The sequence below is a fragment of the Nicotiana tabacum genome, chromosome 11 (assembly GCF_000715075.1).
Source record: "Nicotiana tabacum cultivar K326 chromosome 11, ASM71507v2, whole genome shotgun sequence".
Classification (NCBI taxonomy): domain Eukaryota; kingdom Viridiplantae; phylum Streptophyta; class Magnoliopsida; order Solanales; family Solanaceae; genus Nicotiana; species Nicotiana tabacum.
Window position 1 is genome coordinate 68,781,052 of NC_134090.1, and position 7,796 is coordinate 68,788,847.

General features: G+C 38.9%; 1 non-coding gene across 1 annotated transcript; it reads left to right on the forward strand.

The window, feature by feature from the left end:
• The first annotated feature begins 2,667 nt into the window (after positions 1-2,667).
• Positions 2,668-2,774, forward strand: LOC142166653 (small nucleolar RNA R71). The gene has a single exon (XR_012697056.1). It is a non-coding gene; the product is annotated as a small nucleolar RNA R71 (small nucleolar RNA).
• Positions 2,775-7,796: the final 5,022 nt, after the last annotated feature.

Genomic DNA, 7,796 nt, shown 5'->3' on the forward strand with positions numbered 1-7,796 from the left:
CATTACAAAGGCCAAATGGCATTCTCCTGAAGGCAACCACTCTGTAAGGGCAAGTAAATAAAGTCTTTTCCCTGTCCTCCGGGGCAATAGAAATCTAGTTGTACCCCGAGTATCCATCCAGAAAATAGAAGTGTGACCTCCGTACCAATCTATCTAACATCTGATCAATGAAAGGTAGTGGGAAGTGGTCCTTCCGGGTGGCTAGATTTAGCTTTCTATAATCCATGCAAATTCTCCAGCCTATGACGGTTCTTGTAGAGATCAATTCATTGTTATCATTCTTAACTACCGTCATGCCACCCTTTTTAGGTACACATTGAACTGGGCTAACCCAGCTACTGTCAGAAATTGGGAAAATAATTCCCGCATCTAACCACTTGATCACTTCTTTCTTCACTACTTCCTTCATATTGGGGTTCAGCCTTCTTTGGTATTCCCTGGAAGGTTTGTGTCTCTCTTTCCAATAGAATTTTGTGCATACAGTATGCGGGTCTGATCCCTTTTATGTCTGTCATGGTCCATCCAATGGCAGTTTTACACTCCTTGAGTATCTGCAGAAGTTGTTGAGCCTGCACATCTAACAAACTAGATGGGATAATAACAGGTAATGTGGAGTCAGGTCCAAGAAACTCATACCTGAGATGGGCTGGCAATGGCTTTAACTCCAGCTTTGGTGGTTCTTCGATTGATGGCTTGGCTGGAGGAGTTTCTCTGTTTTCCAAGTGCAAGGGCTCAAATTCAAGATTTCTATCCCAGAACCCTCTACCCTCTAATGCCATCACCCATCCAGCCAGTTCTTCTCCCTTTACCTCATCTAAATTCATTAGACACGCAGCGAGGGGGTCTTTAATAGTTAGCAGTTCATCATCGATCTCTACGATTACATCCACGACATCAATAAGAGAGCAATTGGCGAATTCACTTGGTCTCCTCGTAGATTTCTACACATTGAATGTTATCTCTTCATCGTTCAACCTCATCTTTAACTCCCCAATTTCACAATCAATTAAAGCTCTACCCTTGGCCATGAATGGTCTTCCCAAAATTATGGGAATCTCTTCATCCACTTTACAGTCTAAGATTACAAAATCTACAGGGAACACAAATTTCCCTACCTGAATCAACACATCATCCAGAATACCAGAGGATCGTTTTACCGTCCTGTCAGCCAGCTGCAACAACATAGAGGTGGGTCTAGCTCTTCCAGTACCCAGCCTCTTATAAATTGCCAGGGGCATATGATTAATGTTGGCCCCTAGATCACATAGTACTTTAGTAAAGGCAAAATCACCAATAGTGCATGGGATTGTAAAGCTCCTTGGGTCAGACAGCTATTCCGCAATTGGTCTAGTCACCACTGCACCACAGGTTTGAGTAAGAGTAACTGTGGCCAAATCTTGGAAATCAAATTTTTGGGACATTAAGTATTTCATCAGTTTTGCATACCCAGACATCTCTTTCAAAGCATCAATTAAGGGAATATTTACCTGGATTTGTTTTAGCATCTCCAAGAACTTTTTGTATTGCTCCTTTTTTTGGTACTTAGCTAGCCTCTAAGGGAAGGGTACAGGAGGTCTCTTCTTCCCAATCATTTGGGATCGATCTTTATCAGCTGCTACATCAACCACTAGTTCATGTGCTATCTCAGCTTCCTTCTCGGTCTCCATTTGAATGCTACTTTCTTCCTGGGCAGGCTGGACTGTCACCTCTGACAGTTTCGTTGATTCATCCAACTCAATGGGCACTGATATGAGTGTCTCAGCCTCCCTGGCTTCTCGAGCCCTTTCTTGCTCGACATCCAAATCTCTGCCATTACGTAGGCTCACCGCCGTCAGCTGCTTCGGGACTTGATCTTTTGGATTTACCTAGGTATCTGCAGGTAGTGTTCTATGAGGGTGATTGTTTAGAGACATCGAAATTTGGCCCATCTTCATTTCAATATTCTTGATCGCTGAATCATGTGCATCTACTCTCTCACTAATCTTTGCATTAGACCTAATAACCTGTTGCATCATTGCTTCAAGTCTAGCAAACCCATCTTCCTTCCTTCCACTATACTGCTGCTGAGGAGGGTGATACCCCTGCTGTTGATTCTGATTACTGTATCCCTGTGGCCTTGGGTAAGGTGCTATATTGTTGGGGGGTCTCATACCTCCCATATTCCCACTGTTGAACTGTGATGGGGATGGTTTGTACTGTTGATTCTGCTGACCCCAACTCTGACCACCCTGTCTCTAACCTCCATAATTAGACACATAATTCATATCTTCAAGGTAATGCTTATGATCGTGTTTTGCATTCCACTGGTTACCAATTGGCTGACTAATGCAAGATGTGCACAAGCCCCCATTAGTAGTATCTACAATATGTACCTGTTGTTTTTGCCCTGACTCTTCCACCTTTTTGGTGAGTATGCTCATCTGTGTCAATAAGGTGGTCATATTTTCAGCCATTGAATTGGATGGATCTAGGGGCACTGAGTGCACCACTGGCGTAATAGGTGCATTTCTGGTTATCCATCCCGAATTCTGCGCCATCTTGTCAAGCAGACCTTGACCTTCTCTCCGTGTTTTACTCAAAAATGCTCCACCAGCTGAAGCATCAACAATGTTCTTCAAGCTATCTGACAATCCTATGTAGAACCACTGTCCCAACATCAAATCGGTTATGCCATGGTGCGGACATATGACCAACATCCCTTTAAGACGCTCCCATGTTTCATACAATGTTTTCGGTGGTCTTTGTTTAAAACTCAAAATGTCATCAATCTGTTGCGCGGTTTTGTTGGAAGGGTGGAACTTGTTCACGAATTGCCTGACTAACTCCTCCCAAGTTGTTATGGAATTTATGGGGAGTAAGTTTAACCATGTCTGGGCAGCTCCTGTCACTGAAAATGGGAATAATAGCAATTTGAATGCTTCCGGAATTACATTAGGCTGCCTTTGGGTTTTGCAGATTGACAGAAAATTTTTCAAGTGTTGTTGACGATCTTCGACTTGTGACCCCGAAAATAGTCCCTTGTTTTGCAACAAATGCAACATGTTGTTCGTGATTTGGAATGATTCAGCTTGTATTTGCGGGACTAAAATTGAGGTGGCAAGATTTTCAGCTGTGGGTTGTGCCCAGTCATATAGAGCTGCCTCGGGCACAACAGGTACCATTGGAACTATTGGTAAAGCTGGGTGTTCTTCGTGATCTCCCATTGTTGTTTCTAATGAGTCAGTTGTTTGTTATTGTTTGTTTTCCCGGTTGGCCCAGTTCAAGGCCTTGTAAACTTTCTCGGGATCTGATAATACTTCAAATACTTCACCAGTTCTCGATGAGTTTCTAGGCATGCACCTGTGCAACCAAGTCGACAAACGTTAAAAATTTCAATGTAAAAATTGGGTATAGAGAAAACTAACTACATTAAGAATTTTTGTACTTCTTTCAATCGTAATTGATAATACCGTTAATTCCCCGGCAATGGTTCCAAAATTGATCACGCTCAACTGTGCCTATTAAAAGACTAAGCGGGCGTTGCAAATATAATCTGGGTGTTATGCCCCATCTCGAATCCCACAAGGAATTAACGCATCAAGAGAAACCTTTAAAGTACTAAATTCTTATTAGTCAACCTTCTCAAACTTTGTGAATAACAAGTGGTGTTATGGTCACTACTACAGCTAATAGAATTAATAAATGAAGATTAACTAACATGCAGTTGTAGACAATTGGAATAAAGGTCTAAGGTAATGGTTTCCCCCGTTGTTGAATTCCTTAGTTGTATGTTTATTATAGCTTCGATTTAGTTGCCTCTATCGATCATGAACTCTCCAGCTATCATAACTCTCTCTCAAGTAATTATGATAATTTACTAGACGCACTCTCTCAAGCTACGCTAGCTAGATTTGCATTACAGCTCACTTAGATCGCACCCGAGGTATCGTTATCTCTACTCCAACCTCTAAACCCTCGGTTATGACTCTCGCCTATACTCCAGGAGTGATGTTGTTCAAACAATTACCTAAATATGCACTCTCTCTCAAGCAGATACATAATAAATAGGAACGGCTAATTAAGGATCCTTTCAACTAACCAAAATCAAAACGTAGTTGAATAAATAGAGATTAACAACCAACTCAAAACTATATTAATATAACAACAAGTTCATCCACAACAGGTTCACCCAAAACCTTTGATTAAAAGAGTTAGCTACTCATAACAATGATGTTCATCACAATAATCAAATTTATTACAAATCATAAAAATAAAAGGAAGAAGAGAAGAACTTGATGTAGAATACTCCTCCTTGCCTCTTGCCTTTCCTTTTCTTGCTCTCAGCTATCAAAAGCTGCACACCCCTCCCCTATTTGGGCGAGCTTGACCTTCTATAGGTTAAGTGAATTTGCCCCCAGACTTCCAAATTTACCCCTAAGAATTATTTTCCGGAACTGGGATAGCGCGGCCGCGCACGTGGGCGCGCTAGTAGCCTACCATTCTGCCTCGACCATCTGGTCTAGCGCGGTCGTGCTAGTGGACGCGCTAGTGGGCGTGCTAGTCTAGTCCTTCATTTGGTCGATTCTTTTTCTCGTCTTCTCACTTACTCAGCTCCTAGGGGTCTTTCTTGCTTCAATGTAGCTCCAATCACAGCTTTAAAGCCTCATACAAGCTCCTCATTCCTGCAACACAATTTAGAGCTCATTTTTCATCATTTAATTATATTAGAGCGTTGAAACATAATCAAGCTGGGGCAAAACAATCATCAAATGACATAAATCTAGCCTAATATCAATCACCAAGCTTTCAACTCCTCGCCCACGAACTCTTGTACGCTCGATTCTCAGTAACATGATTTCACAATTTTATTAAATCAATTTTCTACTTTTACAGTATGTAGTTCTATTCTTTCTTCCTCGTGTGCATATCAAACAGAAATTCTGGACTATAAGAAGTGATTGGTATGATTAGTATTTCATGACAAATCTTTAAATTTCTGTAACAGATAATTAAATACAACTCTCTTTATTATTCTAGTTTAGATTGTATTTCTGCAAGATAATTTATGTGAAGTTTGTTGGCGGCATATGTGATATAAAAAATATCAAATTTTTATAATTTATATGCGTGCTTGCGTATTGGTTATCATAGATCATTGGAATGTGTTAAAATTTTTGTATAGGAGGTTAAGTGTTAACTATGTTATTTGCTTAATTTTGCTGGCTACTTTATTGATTGTTTTTAACGACCTTAAGTTATTGGTTTTGTCTATATTGCGATAGTATTCTCCCAATTCCCTGAATTAGATTATTGGAGTTTGCTTGCTTATTTAAGCAACATGTTAGTTATTTGAACTAATCAAATTTTAAATAAATGTGTTGGTGAAGCTAAGATTTATGAAGAATTTAATACTTCACGTCTTTGTACAAGATACATTCGAATAGTTGTAAACTCATAGTTGGGAGATGATTTTTAGGTAGTTGCGAGTGATTAATTTCTTTAGGGCAAATATACAGAAACTCGGCTTAATGAAACTATTATGTATAGTACAAATATTTAACTTTCTGTTTCTGAAAGTTGGATTCACAGTTGTGCACTAATTCCTACGTAAATATTGATCTACATTCATATTTAAAAAAACTGGTTCTTAAATTATTACTCTTTCAGTTAAATTTTTTATTGCAACATGTTTGTTATTTGAACTAATCGAATGTTGAATAAATATGTTGGTGAAGCTAAGATTTATGAAGATATTAATCCATTCAGTCTTTGTGCGAGATACATTCGATAGTTGTAAACTCATAGTTGGGAGATGCTTTTCCAGTAGTTGCGTGTGATTAATAAGGTTATGTAAAGTACACTTACACTGTAGCAACTGACATTGTTTGCTCCTAGAATGCAAAATCAAATTCTATTCCTTCCCCTGTTAGTTTTGCTTGCAATTTTCAGACAATAATTATCAGAGGAACTGTTTGTGAAACTTCAGAAAGGTCATGCATATTGTGTTCAAAAGCTACAAAAGTGTTGCAGTTGCTAAGAAGTAAATTTATAGGAGGACTTTTTGGTATTAACAAAGGAGTTTTTAGTGCTTTGTGAATTGGTTTTATGGAGTTTTCAGGTGCAACAACCCGATCGATCATTTTGTGTAATTTGGCCTCTTTTCCCCTTTTATTGCTTCAAACATGTGTGTTTATGCTTATATAACTTGTGGGGTTGATTAGTTTCATTCCGGAAGGCTTTCGAGTTGATTTGGACAATTAATTCTTGACTTAGAAGTTTAAAATTAAAAAATATTGACCAAACTTTGACTTTTGCAAACATGATCCATAACTATGTTATAATGACTTTGATAGTTTTGTATCGTGATTTCGAACTTGGGCGTATGCCCGAAATTGATTTTGGAAGTCCGTAGGTTGATTTGTGTTGATTTACCGAAATTTGGCAATTTAAAGTTAAAAAGTTTGACCGTAGGTTGACTTTTAGATATCGAGCTTGAAATTTAATTTTGGGACTTGGAATAGATCCGTTATGGCATTTAGAACTTGTCTGTAAAATTTCGTGTCGATTGGATTTAATTTGATAGGTTTCAGATGCTTAGTCGTAATTCTAGAAGTTCTTGAAAATCTCTTGAAAAATTGGTGTTTTGTGTTCGATTCATTGTTTTAGATGTTATTTTTGTGTTTTGATCTCGTGAATGAGTTCGTATGATATTTTTAGACTTCTGTAGATGTTGGGTTTGGAGCCTCGAGGGCTCGGGTGAGTTTCAGACCCTTAGCGGAGAGTTGATAGAATTAAGTTGTTGGTTTTGCAAGTTATTGGATCGCAATTGTGAAGGTAGGCCAAGTCTGTTGGGTTCACATTTGTGAACCCACTGTTTGCATTTGGATAAGTTCCTGGGAAGAGTTGGTTCGCATTTGCGATCTACCTGGTCGCATTTATAGAGGTCCAACGTTTGCAATTGCGAACTTTTCATCGCAATTGCAATGAGAGTAGAGGTGGAAACGTCTTCGCTTTTGTGAGAAATTATTCACATTTGCGGGGTTCGCAACTGCGAACCCTAGGTCACATTTGTAACATCTACAACTGGACAAATAGCTGAGGGACGGGATTTTTTGAACTCATTCTCTCATTTTTGAACCCTAGACACGGTAGGAGGCGATTTGGAGAGGGGATTTTCACCTACAAACCTTGGGTAAGTGATTCTAATCTATTTCTAATCATATTCCATCAACATATCTTAGATTTTAACATCAAAATCATGTGAATTAAAGTAGAAATTTGTGAAACTTTGTCAAGTTTTTAAAAAATGAGAAATAACATCTTGAGAATTTGGAATCGGATTTTAAAACTAATCACATATATGAACTCGTGAGTTCATGGGTATGTCATAACCCCGGTTCACCCTCCGTGAACCATCGTGACGGTACCTAGTTTCTACAATTAGGTAAGCCTAAAATGCGGAAGATAAACCAATTTGCGGAAACAAAACAATTTAAAACAGAAATAGTATAATAAAATAGCGTTTAAAAGTGCCGCTTGGCATACACAATATTAACTCTCAAAAAACTAATACATTTTCCCAAAACCCGGAATCTGATGAAACCACAAATCTTTGAATGACTACCAGTGTCTAGCACCAGAATATCTAACAAAGAAAAGAAATACAGAAGGGCTAATACAATAGGGAGAGTAGAAAGGGACTCCTCGGTCTACGGACGCGGTAGATATACCTCGAAGTCTCTCGAACAGTCGCCTCGCCTAAAGGGTGATAGGATTGAGTCAAAGTACCTGGATCTGCATATGAAAAACATGCGCAG